General features: G+C 45.1%; 1 protein-coding gene across 2 annotated transcripts in view; it reads right to left on the reverse strand.

Annotated features, from left to right (window-relative positions):
* The window catches only part of LOC121280818 (probable voltage-dependent N-type calcium channel subunit alpha-1B), a 432,340-nt gene that overhangs the window by 111,881 nt on the left and 306,205 nt on the right, over positions 1 to 14,254 (reverse strand). The gene's annotated exons all lie outside the window — the stretch shown is intronic.

Here is a 14,254-nt window from a genome sequence, read left to right on the forward strand (position 1 = left end):
CCAGCAGGGCTAAAGGGATTGAAATTGAGGGTATCTACAAACCTTAATCTACCTTCCCTCTATCCCACAAACTCTTCTGGCTCACAAGCTGCAGATAATATAAGCACTTCTTACTTTCACCCCTTCCCTCACAACCCAATCCTTATTCATTTTTAATTTCAGACACCCAATATCTGGAACTTAACCCATGAAGAAAATAGTAAAGACGAAGAGAAGTCATCACTCAATCTTGTGCTCACAGCCGTGGACCCTACATGCAGTTTAGCGGCTAGAAAGAATATTGCAGGTGTCAGCTTACCAAAGGTTGAGGTCACATGCTAGTTCTGTCATGGAGGACACAGATGAGGACTTTGATAACCAAGGCCACAGAGAAAGGCTGACTGGTATACATGACCAAATGTTTGGTGCACAGGAAAACCTGCACACAATGTCAAGAAGCAAGGATGAATTCAGCACTAACTTGGCACATGGCTTCATGCTCAAAGCCCATCCTTTCCAACTTTGAAGAGATGGTCACCTCAGCACAGTTGTGGAATCCACTGTGATGTCATGTCTAATGACCAATATCACAGCTTGTACTGCAGCACAAGCTTCCATAAGGGTCTGTAGCAGAAGTTCAGAATGGTACCTTGCATGCTCAGACTGCTACCATTGTGCCTGTCGACAACAACGTTCAAAGGGGCTTCTAACATCAAACATCAGATCCAACAATCTGTTCTCCAACATATCAGTAGCACTGCTGAGACGCCACTCGGGAGACTGGCAGTGGCTCCATGGAGCACAAACCTGCTGTCCTCTCTCACAATGGCTGCATTCCAGCCTCCACCCCTGCCACTCTGCCAGCACCCGTATTTATGTCCATCATCCAGCCTGCCCAAACAACTGCAGCTCAGACCTAAATGCTGCAACTTGAAGCCAGGTCTTCTAGGTCCAAAGCTGCTTGAGGTTGCACTCCAGGTCTTCCTGCAGTCTCCTCAATTGAAGTTTAGCAGCCTTTCATCAACCAAGCTGCAGCCAGTAGAGCAGCACAACATGAGAGCACTAGAGCAGGCACATGGAAGATGGGCAGTTGTTTAGTTTTATATGCAAGATACCATGATTGAATTTATAAAATCAATTACACAACTCATTGTACAGTGCTATTTATTTTTGTGTTGTTGAGAACAGGACAACCTGATGATCAGTGATAGAGGAAAGGTAAGGATTGTTGGACTGCTGGTGACCAGGGAGAACCAGATGCATTGAAGTTGAGAGCTGCAGTCGCTTTGTCAGCCATAGGCAATGCTGCCCTTGTCCTGCTTTGAGGTTGCAGTTTTAACTAAAGAAGTTTGCAGCTTTTAGTCACAGCTCTTGCGTGAAACAAAGACATCTCATGCATTGGTCCTTGCTGAATTTGAGGTAAAAGATAATTGTTCCCTGAAACCCTTGGTGGATATGGTCTCCAGCTGAGAGCCCTTCAAGGCAATGGCCTTGGGAGGATGTGAAGGGCTGACATCTCCTGTCTCATTTGCAAGGCATTAAAAAAATCACCTGAGGTATTCAACTGTTGGAGATGAACCATTAAGCCTACTGAGACCCTGACTAAGCGAGCTTCCCAGACATGATCTAATCCAGGTACCCTTGGAATGCACTGGCAATAGCATTAATTAGATCCCCTGGGAATTTGAAGAGGGGGAGGTCACATGACAATCCAACCCTTTGTATGCTTTAAACCCTGTTTGCTGACCATGACCATCCTGCAGACAGAGACTTCCTGAAAGAATTCAGCCCAGCACTACTGTCTCCAGAAGGACAGCCAAACCAGCAGTCTATTTCTTTAAATTGGAAGCATCAGGACCACCGAAGGCAAGTTGCAAGATGACCAAATTCAACATGACACCATCAAAGTCACCAAACTACAGTTGTATATTCCTTTTACTTTTTATGAACTCACATTTGACCAACCTATCCTCCCCTCCTCTATAATCTATATTTGTATGTGTGTGTGAGTGTCAAAGTATAGTTTATTATTTTACTTAGATCAGTTGAAGCATAATAAAGCTAACCTCTTTCTTTGTTAAATTCAGGAAAACCTGTTTGATTAGTTATTTATTATCACAGCATGTAAACAATTAAGTACTCACTGAATTGCCAAGTAAATCCTTTTCAAACAAAAAAATTGTTGCGGTCAAATGAGAAGAGGGAAAAGACGGGAGCCATTCAACCCCTTCTCACCTGATCATAACACAAGTATAAAAATGCTCCAAAGGTAGGTATAAAAGCAACCAGAAGAACTAACCCTATAAGTAATCCACGATCCCTTTAAATAGCTCTGGTGGGGAATCCAACATTCCACATAACTTTGAACAGCTGAACATGAGGTTAAGAAATGGCATTGGATGTAGTTGGTGCTTGGAAATGGTAGCACAGGCATCAATTCAGATTTGCACACTGTTTGATATCATAATCTGTGTGCCCCTGCCAGCTGCACACACAAACCACTTCATCAAACTGGCATCCTGCCCACTTCCTGTCAAAAGCATGTCAGCACATCTCTGACCCCATTTTCCAGTGTTAGGTTATGTAACACCTAAAAACTGGTGCTACATGTTCTGTTGCAGATAAGTAGGTTTTGTAGGATAGAACTGAAGTCTAATCTTTACACATTTACAAGCATTTCTTTTTGGAGCTACATATAAATATGCACCTTCAAATCCAACAACCACAGTTTTAGTCTGCTCCTATATATAGGAGCACAAATAAATCCCCAGTTAATACCCACCACCTAAATACAATTAACTACTCAATTCATGTACAATTAACACTACACAGCCCAATTTAGCTCCCCAATTGTAATATCCAATTTAAAAAACAGGTGTTTTCAGTACATAACTAATTTTCCTATTCCGTTTCAGAATGGTTTGCTCTCGCCTTGAATATTGCCAGTTTTTGTGCATAACTTGCTGGTTAATTTTCAGTGGAAAATAAATGTTTTTAATCTTGCTGTACATACAGTGGCAATATAATGTTCTTTCTGATATTATTGCAAGAACATTTAACATTCATATATCTCATTCAGCTAAAGATCATTGTCATCTATAGTCAAGACTCATGCAGTTAAGCAGAATAATTGCAGACCATTAAATTTCCTTGAAATGCAGCTAAAGAAAATATTTTTTGGCTGTTCAAAGTCTATCCGTCAATGAACTGAAAATGAACTTTAAAAAATCCTTCACTTTGTAACATTCCCTCCCATATCAGAAACATGTGGTCTCCGCTCCATATCAAATTCAGAGATGGAATTGGGACACTTAACCCTACACACACACGCATGCATGCATAGAACAAGAGTATCAAACCTGTTCTACCATTCCATAAGATCACGGCTGATCCAATATGGCCTTAACTCCACTTTCCTGTCTGCCCCCAAAAACCCTTCACTTCCCTGTGGATCAAAAATCTATCTAACTCAGTCTTGAATATATTCAATGACCCATCCTCCACTGCTTTCTGGGGAAGAGAATTCCACAGACTACCGACAGTCTGAGTGAAGAAATTACTCCTCATCTCACTCTTAAATGAGAGACTCCTAATTCTTAACCTGTGTCTCCTAGTTCTAGACTCCCCTACAAGGGGAGCTCTTCTCAGCATCCACCCTGTCAAGTTCCCTCAGGATCTTATATATTTCAATAAGATTACCTATCATTCTTCTAAACTTTTATGGGTATAGGTCCAACATGCTCAACCTTTCCTCTTAAGATAACCCCTTCATCCCAAATCAGTCGAGTTAACCTTTTCTGAACTGCTTCTAATGCAATTATATCCTCTTTTAAGTAAGGTGATGAAAACACTACACAATAATCCAGATGCAGTCTCACCAAGGCATCGTACAGTTGTAGCAATACTTCCCTACTTCATACTCGATTGCCTTTGCAGTAAACATCAACAGTCCATTTGCCTTCCTAATCATTTGCTGTACCTGCATACTAACTTTTTTGGGATTCACGTACCAGGACACCCAGATCCCTCTGTACTGTAGAGTTCTGCAGTCTATCTCCATTTAAATAATATGCTGCTTTTCTATTCTTCCTGCCAAAGTGGACAAGTTCACATTTTCCCACATTATATTCCATCTGCCAAATTCCCAGGAAACATGCTGTTTCAATGGCTGGCGGGCTCTCATTCGCCCACCACACCATCACCTCACCATATTTAAAGTGCATTCGTGCGCACACCTCTCAGTGCTTCCAGCCCATGTCTGTTGCACGGAAGACATGGTCCCGAAAGGCAAGAAGACTGCAGCCCCCAGGTTTAATGACATGGCCCTCGAGCACCTTTTGGATGCAGTGGCTGCCCGCCGTGATGTCCTCTATCCCCACTCTGGCCACAGGAGGGGCAGCAACTTAGGAGCTTGGGAGGCAGTGGCAGTGGTGGTCAGTCCCAATGCCCTGCAAAAGAGGACAGCCATCCTGTGCTGAAAAAGGATGAGTGATCTCCTCTGTTCCGCCAGGGTAAGTCACTCTTCTCATCATTCTCAACTCACACACTCGCAAACCCATTACACATCCACAGGGCCCTCACTCACTGCCAGGTCAAGGGACATCACCATTCACTCTCTCACCCACACCTTCATTATCTTCAGCCCGCCCATGGGAACACTCACCACCCACACATGCCAGGCATACATATAACCTGGCCTGGCAGGCATCCTGTTTACACTCTCTCCATCTCTTTACATGCAGGACAATCTGGCACACAACAAGAGGGAGAGGTTGCAGACCAGTGGAGGAATGCCTGAAATGAAGTACCTCATGGACTTTGAAAATGGAGCCATCCAGCTGTCCGGTGAGGATCTGGACCCTTCCTGTGCTGATGGTGGAGCTGGTGGTGCTCTACCAAGTGAGGATCCAGCAGTGCAAAATCCAGCAGACAACCATGCTGTGAGTGATGTGCCTTGTTGCACAGGACACTGCCATGCACTAATTATCTCTCCTTGCTTTTGCAGGCACATCTGAGATAAAGCTGAGGGAGTCAACGACCCAGGTCCTCGACTCAAGCCCTGAAGAAACATCTGAAGAGAAATCTGAAGGCACCTTCATTTAAGGCCTGTCATAACGCTCACCCATTTCCTGCACCAGCGCAGAGACACACACCTGGTGAGCACATCACACTATCTGATCCATAACAGGTGGCAGCAGGGAGTTCCCAGGTGTCTGGCACTAGCTGTACTGCTGGAGGCCAGAAATCTGCTGAGCCCGAGTCAGATCATGAGCCTCTGGACTCGGTCATGTCTCAGTTACTGGAGCTGCAGAGGCAAGCCCGGGAACATCAGGGAGGGATGTCCGCCGCACTCCTCAGATTGCAAGGCCACCTTCAGGCTGAGGTGTTAGCACTGGCATACCAATGCACTGAGGTTAACAGGGGTAGGATTCAGCTTCCATGGAGACCTTGGTCCAGGACATCGATTCTGCACTACTATGTGGGATGAACTCCATCGCTGCCGCCATAGTTGGCCTTCAACAGTGTGTGCATGTGAGGAGTGCAGGGCAGCTCAGTCTCACTCCAGCTTCCCCTTCTCCTCAAGGAGTCAGCCAGGGTCCCTCCAACACCCACAGGGAGGAGGATCAGCATGCACACACCTCAGGGCCATCCACCCAGGTGACTCCAGGAGTGTCGGGCCCATTTGAATATCCTCTTCCTGTGACCCCAGCAGTTCCAGCTCCACAGGCCGAGGAGGGTGCCACTGCCACACAGCATGACCCTGAAAGCAGGCCAGGGCCCTCCAGGTCTCAGCCCTCCTGAGGATACCCACCAAGGTCATCACAGACAGGGCATAGCAGTCAGCAGGCTGCCTCCACCTCCGCCGTGGATGTCTGCGGTGCATTAAAACATAGCAGCAGGGTTAGGAAGGTTAAGAAGTAGTGGTTGCACAGCCTGGGCACAGGTGTTAATCACTTGTACTTAATGTTCACTATTGTAAATAAACACCCAAGAATGTCTAATGGCTCCTTGTTCTCATGTGCAGTGCTCATGTCACTCAGATGTGAAACCTTGGTTCCTGCACAAGATAAAGGCAGGTGTCTCAGTCCAGGGCCTCTTCCCTGTGCTTTGTGTGGTCTTCAGATCAAAGTGATAGTTCGGCCTCACACTCACTGGGCATATTAGTGATACCTGCACCTTAATGGTGCTGCCAGAATGTCATTGCTGCCAGAATGTTGTGGGCAGGCGTCACAGAGTTCCATCATTCTCTCTGTGAGCTCTCAGAATTGGTTGGCCCCCATCTCTTCAGCATCTGTGACCAGTGATGCTGTGCTCCTGAAGGGGTCAGATGCTGAAGGCTTACAAAAGATTAGGCACATTTAAAGTTTCACAGCTGCGACTCCATGATATGATCCTGATCACAAAGTGTAAGCGAGCTGTACTCAGCCAAACAAGAGTCAGACATTCACAGAGGCTATGTGAAGACCTATGGAGTGTCCTTATTGCAAGTTGTCATCATCCTCCACAAATCTAGCAGCTATGAGTGTCTCCCGATTGCGCCAGCCTCATCTATTCAGTGCAATGGCCTCATCACCTTCGAGGACATCCTCACCCTTATCCCCATCAATGTCCTCTTTGGAGGAGCCCTCCAGCTCTTCCATCTCCTCCTCAACCAGCTCCTCTCCCTGTTGCAGCGCCAGGTTGTAAAGGGTGCAGCAGATGACAATGATGCGTGACACCCTCTGTGACTATATTGCAGGGCTCCACCAGACCGGCCCAGGCACCGGAACATCATCTTCAGCATCCAGATGGTCTGCTCCACCAAACTGTGAGTTGCAGCATGAGCCTCATTATACCTTCACTCTGCTGCAGTCTGAGGCTGCCACATGAGTGCCATCAAGCCATGTCCTCTGCGGGTAGCCCTTGTCCCCAAGAAGCCAACCCCGCAGTCTCCGTGGACCCTGGAAGATGTCAGGGATCTGTGACCAACTGAGAATGTAAGAGTCATGGATACTCCCTGGAAACCGTGCGCAGCCCTCCTGAGGATACCCACCAAGGTCATCACAGACAGGGCATAGCAGTCAGCAGGCTGCCTCCACCTCCGCCGTGGATGTCTGCGGTGCATTAAAACATAGCAGCAGGGTTAGGAAGGTTAAGCTGCACCTGTACATGTGAATGGAAGCCCTTGTGGTTGGCATAGTTGACCATTTGTTGCGACCGAGATCTGAGCACCAGGTGACTGCAGTTGATGGTGCCCTGCACCTGTGGAAAACCTGATATCTGGGCAAATTGAATCACTCTTGCATCCTGGCTGTCTTGTATCCGTGACCTCATGGATGCATTTGTGGGTGGAGGCTTGCGATATCCCACAGAGGTCACCTGTGGAGCCCTGAAAGGAGCCACTGATGTAAAACTTAAGTGCCTCTGTTATTTTCACAGCCACTGGCAGTGGCCCACATGATCCCATGGCTTGAAATCCTGCAGAAGCTGGCAGATGTAACCGACCAGTTCCATAGACATGCGCAGTCTTTGGCGACACTGGTTCTCGGTCATCTGCAGGAATGAAAGGTGGCGTCTATAGACCCTGGGTCTAGCTAAGTGCTGACCAGTGACACTCCTTTTTCCTTAGGGTTCTGCTCCTCCCTCTGTGCAACAAGGTGCCTCTGTTGCTCTCTTCCGTCGTCTCCGCTCTCTATACGCCACGAAGCATACAGCTAGTTCACCAGGCTCTATGCTCATGATGTACCCCTCCTACAGGATGAAAGGGAGAGACACATGGGTTAGCTTGGGTGTTCTAAGAACCTCTCTTGGTTAAGTCTGAAGGTCTGTTAACGCATCCCAGAGAATGCTGGCCACCACCAGGATGGCCAGAGTTTATCACGCTGCATGACTGGCCATAACCCCACCATCCTCCTCCCCACTCCATGTGATCAACTGGCAGCAGCTTTGTCCACTGGACTGCACACTGTGCTCTCAGCTCAGGCGCAGGCATTCTCCTAACCCACACTGCAAGGCTGCACTGTTAGCTTACACCATGGGGGAGGCTGGTCCAGACCAGAATGATGACTTTGCAAGGGGCTGTGAGTGCCTTCACCAGTGACTGCTCCAGGGACAGCTTTAGCAAGGGAATTGTACAAAGTGCCCAGTCATCCAAATTTTCTGCAGTCCACTAAACCACTCATTAGTTTGCAGTCTGTACCCAAGGGGTGAAAAGCTCTGGAGCACTTGGTGTCACTTTCATGCCTCTGTGTTGCTTGAGTGGGCAGATAAGCTAGAGGCCCAACTCCAAGCATGTTAATGTGGCTGAATCTGAACTGTCTCAGCTGCTGAGGAATAGTCACTTCATACAAGGTTTCGCTGATGCGTGGCTGCTTCCCTCACCCCAACCCCGCATGTGCTTGTGCTCTACCATCAATGACAGTGCAGTCCTTGACCCCCACCAACTCACCTCAACCTTGAAATCCAACAGACGACCCTCGCGAGTGCTGCACAATGTTACTGTGCACTCACCTCTTGAGTTCCCCTCAAAGTGCAGCCTGCCACGTGCACGCCTTATATGTGCTGTTGTGAAACACGTCTGTGTGCAATCATGCTGACGTGCTCGGAGATCCAGCATGGGGTGGGGGGAGGAGAAGATTCCGGTGGACTGGGCTTATAATGAGATGCAGATGTATTATAATGAGGGTCCTGATGCCCGACAGTGGGAAATATGGCCCGCCATTGACGGGCAGAGCAGATGATTGCAAACTAGTTTCACGACGTGGTGAAACTGATTTTTGGCCTTCTCGCCATGTTGTCTGCTCACACTGCCGAACACACCCAACACCAGCAAGCAGGGAAAATTCCACCCAGTGTGCTGGTGACACATCCTGTCCAATAGGCACGAGGTTCTTGCTCCCAGTGTGGATGAGGGCACAGACTGCAGGGAGGATGAGAAAACTGACCACAGCACCATGGTACAGAGCAGCATTCAAGTGAGGGCAGGTAAGAGAAATGTAGTAGTAATAAGGGATTGTATAGTTAAGGAAACAGATACTGTTCTCTTCAGCAAAGGCAGAGAGTCCAGAAGGCTGTGTTACCTACCTGGTGCCAAGGTTAAGGACATCTCTTCTCGGCTGGAGAGGAAATTGGAGTGGGAGGGGAAGGATCCAGTTGTCGTAGTCCACATAGGTACCAACAACGTAGGTAGGACGAGGAAAGAGGTTCTGATGAGGGACTACGAGCAATTCAGGACTAAATTAAAAAGCAGAACCACAAAGGTAATAATCGCTGGATTATTATCCAAGCCACATGCAAATTGACAAAGGGTAAATAAGATTAGAGAGATAAATGCATGGCTCAAAGGTTGGTGTGGAGGAAATAGGTTCCGATTCATGGGGCACTGGCACCAGTACTGGGGAAGGAGAGAGCTGTTCCTTTGGGATGGGCTTCATTTGAATCATGCTGGGATCAGTGTCCTGGTGAATTGTATAACTAGGGTTGTAGATAGGACTGTGGGGGGGAGGGCTCAATTGAAGGGGAATTTAAAAAATCAAAAAGAAACGAGAGAGCCAAGGTGCAGGGTTGTGAAGAGGCAAACAATAATAAAAGTGTGACAGGAAGAGGCAGAATATATAAGCAGAAGAGTGCAGCAGGAATTAGAACCAGAATGAGTAAAACGTCAAAGCTTAAGGCTCTTTATCTGAATGCACACAGTATTTGTAACAAGATAGATGAACTGACAGCACAAATAGAAATATATGGCTATGACTTGGGAGCTATTACAGAGATGTGGTTGCAGGCTGACCAAAATTGGGAACTTGATATTCAAGGGTGTTCAACATTCTGGAAAAATAGGCAAAAGGGAAAAGGAGGTGGGATAGCTTTGTTAATAAAGGAAGGTATCAGTGCAGTGGTGAGAAGTGATATAGGTGATATAGATCGTGATGTGAAATCAGTTTGGGTAGAAATAAGGAATAGCAAACGGAAGAAGTCGCGGGTGGGAGACGTCTATAGGTTCCTGAAGAGTTATCTCACTGTAGGACAAAGTATAAATTGCAAAAAATTGGAGGCATGTAAGAAGGGCACTACAATTGCCGTGGGTGATTATAATCTGCATATTGACTGGACAAACCAGTCGGCTGGAGTAACATGGAAGAATTTGTAGGGTGCAACAGGGATTGTTTCTTAGAGCAATACCTACCCAGGAATAGGCTATTTTAGATCTAGTAATGTGTAATGAGGTAGGATTAATAAGAGATCTTGTAGGTTAAGGACCCTCTAGGGGATAGCGATCACAACATGATAGAATTTCAAATTCAGTTTGAGGGTGAGCAGCTCAGGTCTCAAACCAGTGTCCTCAACTTAAATAAGGGCAATTACAGAGGTATGAAGAAAGAGTTGTCTAAAGAGGGCTGGGAAAATAGACTAAGTGGTTGAGCAGTGGCAGACATTTAAGCAGATATTTCATAAAGCTCAGCAAAAATTTATCCCGGTCAAAAAGCAGGACTCAATGAGAAGGTGAACCACCTATGGTAAGCAAAGGCAGTCAAGGCAGAGTGTCCAACCAAAAACTAAGGCATACGAAGTGGTGAAAACCAGTGGTAGGCCAGAGGATTGAGATTTTTTTTTTAAGGAGCCAGCAGTGGATGACTAAAAAGCTAATAAAATGGGAGTAAATTGATTATGAAAGTAAATTGGCAAAAAATATAAAAACAAACAGCAAGAGCTTCTACATGTACATAAAAAGAAAGAGTAGCTAAAGTGAGTGTGGGACCCTTGGAGGATGCAACTGGAAAATTGATAAAGAGGAACAGGGAAATGGCAGATAATTTAAACTAATATTTTGCATCAGTCTTCACGGTGGGGGACACTGTAAACATCCCAAAGATATCAGATAAGCAAGGAGCTAATGGGAGGAAAGATCTTGTAACAGTCTCTTTCATGAGGGACAAGGTATTTGACAAACTAATAGGACTAAAGGCAGACAAGTCGCCAGGACCTGATAGCCTACACCAAGGATTTTAAAGGAAGTGGCTGCAGAGATAGTGGAGGCATTGGTCGAAATATTCCAGAACTCACTGGATTCCGGGAGGGTCCCAGAGGATTGGAAAACCACTAATGTGACGCCCGATTCAAGAAGGGAGGGAGGCAAAAAGCAGGAAACTATAGGCCAGTTGGCCTAACATTTGTGGTTGGGAAAATCCTAGAGTCCATTATTAAGGAAGAAATAGCAGGACATTTGGAAAGGATTAATGCAATAAAACAGAGTCAACATGGTTTTTTTTTATTCATTCATGGGATGTGTGCTTCGCTGGCTGGGCCCACATTTATTGCCCATCCCTTGTTGCCCTTGAGAAGGTGGTGGTCAGCTGCTTTCTTGAACCGCTGCAGTCAATGTGGTGTGCAGACACCCACAGTGCTGTTAGGAAGGAAGTTCCAGGATTTTTACCCAGCGACAGTGAAGGAATGGCAATATATTTCCAAGTCAGGATGGTGAGTGACTTAGAGGGGAACTTCTAAGTGGTGGTGTTCCCATCTATCTGCTGCCCTTGTCCTTCTAGATGGTAGCAGTCGTGGGTTTGGAAGGTGCTGTCAAAGGAGCCTTGGTGGATTCCTGCAGGGCATCTTGTAGGTGGCACACACTGCTGCTACTGTGTGTCGGTAGTGAAAGGAGTGAATATTCGTGGATGTGGTGTCAGTCAAGCAGGCTGCTTTGCCCTGGATATTGTCAAGCTTCTAGAGTGTCATGGGAGCTGCATTCATCCAGGCAAGTGGAGAGTATTCCATTACACTCCTGACTTGTGCCTTATAGATGGTGGACAGGCTTTGGGGAGTCAGGAGGTGGGTTACTCATTGCACTATTCCTAGCCTCTGACCTGTTCTTATAGCTACGGTATTTATATGGCTTGTCCAATTCAGCTTCTGGTCAATGGTAACCCCCAGGATGTTGATAGTGGGGGATTCAGTGATGGTTATGCCATTGAACATCAAGCGGCGATGGTTGGATTCTCTCCTATTGGAGATGGTCATTGCCTGATGCTTGTGTGGCACGAATGTTACTTGCTACTTGTCAGCCCAAGCCTGGATATTATCCAGGTCTTGCTGCATTTGGACATGGACTGCTTCAGTATCTGAGGAGTCGCAAATGGTGCTGAACATTGTGCAATCATTAGCGAACATCCCCACTTCTGACGTTATGATGGAATGAAGGTCATTGATGAAGCAGCTGAAGTGAAAGAGAAATTTTGACAAATTTGCTGGAGGTCTTTGAGGATATAACAAGCAGAGTTGATAAAAGGGAACAGATAGATGTCCAGAGGGCATTCAATAAGGTGCCACATAAAAGGTTATTGCACAAGATAGGAGCTCATGGTATTGGGGGTAATGTATTAGCATGGATTGAAGATTACCACACAGAAGACAGAGATGTTAATATGGCAATCATCTTGTTAAAACCAAATGATAGTTTAACAGGTGAAGAGCATTAATTATCCAAACTGAATAGAATAAATTGGTACAGCTGGAACACTTTGGGTGGAAGTGACTAGCATTGAGGAGTTGTCTTGGAAATAAACCAGCTTTAACCAAGAGACCTGCTTGGATTAATTCTTCCACCGCAACCTCTTATCGTGAATAACAAAAGATTTGGGAATAATGGGTCTTTTCCAGGTTGGAAAGATGTAACTAGTGGAGTGCCACAAGGATCAGTCCTAGGGCCTCAATTATTTACAATCTATATTAATGACTTGGAGGAGGGGGCAGGGTGTAATGTATCTAAATTTGCTGATGATACAAAAATAGGTGGGATGGCATTTTGTGAGTATAGACAGGTTGAGTGAATGGGCAAAAACTCGGCAGGTGGAGTTTAATGTAGGAAAGCGTGAGGTCATGCACTTTGGTAGGAAAAATCGAAAGGCAGACTATTATGGTTAAGAGGAGCTGGCACGAAAGAGGAGTTGAGGACTTGGGCAGATCAGCCATGATCTTATTGAATGGAGGGACAGGCTTGAGGGGCCAAATGGCCTACTGCTGCTCCTTGTTCTTAGGTTCTTAAGTTCTTATGCTATTTATGCATAATTTGGCTGTATATCCAGGGGTTTAAGAGTTGGGCTGTGAGCTGCAAATCTCCAGTTCTCCAGACTTGCTGGCTGTATTGCGACTCTTCACCATTTGCTTTTCATGAAAAGCATCTCACCCTTAGCTCCTTGTCACTTTTAAGGATTTGTTGGATTTATAGATTAATTATCCATTAAACTCACCAAGTTTAAGTCCAGTAATTAAGAGTGCATGTACCTTTTTAACAATGTTCTAGCTGCTAATGCAATGACAATCAATCTCTCTGACTCTGAAAGGGAAGAATTTAAATTATTTAATCTCATTCCTGTGCACAGGCAACTGTTGTTGGAGACTTAAAAATGTTGAATATAGAATTTTTCATGCTTTTTGTGTCTTTTTTTTCTCTCTCATGTAATCCAATCTTTCTTCTCTTTACTTCTCTTTCTGTTCCTGATTTGACTCTAATTCACTTCTTTCCTCATTGTTCCTTTGTTTCTTTCTCAATCTTTAAATGTTGTTGCAACAGGTTTGACACAGGAACTATTAAGCTGCAGTGATAATATAGCCATTGTTCACATGAAGAAGAACTGGGTATTGACTACTCTAGTAGCAGAAGTGACTTAGTGCAAAGTGCTATTGTTGGAAATGAGGGATACAGTTGAGAAACATATTATACAGTAGTTAATGAAGAGAATCAATAATGTACAGGAAAAACAAATTAATATTGGGTTCCCTTTAGAGCAATAAGCCACAGTTCAAAATCTTGTAGGTTTCATAAAGTGAAAGAAAGGTGCTCACATAATGAAATATCATTAATTGATATTGTTTGCCATCCGGTCACTGAATGAACTAACATGGCTCTTCATAATACCAATTTGAACTCAGTGTTAGGATGCTGTTCCTCTGAGAATTCTTAATTTTGTGACAGAAACAAAGTCAACAGTGAATTATATTTCAGTGTTTAACGCTTGATCTGGGATGGCGAATGCCTGAAAGCAATCAATCCTAGAGTTCCATCCAAGAAACATTTATATTGCTTGCACTGTAGTTACTAAATAGCAGCTCAATTAGATAAAAACTGAAAATGCAGGAAAAACACAGCAGAAGAAAAAATAGGTTAGGATTTTCGAATTACAATTAATATGCAATTCTGATACTTATATTTCATTGATTCTGATGAATGATCACACTCCAAATGCCAACTGATCTTTCTCCTTCCATTGTGAATTTCTAGCGTTTTTCTAAATTTGCTTCAGAT

The sequence above is a fragment of the Carcharodon carcharias genome, chromosome 8, assembly GCF_017639515.1.
Source record: "Carcharodon carcharias isolate sCarCar2 chromosome 8, sCarCar2.pri, whole genome shotgun sequence".
NCBI lineage: Eukaryota > Metazoa > Chordata > Chondrichthyes > Lamniformes > Lamnidae > Carcharodon > Carcharodon carcharias.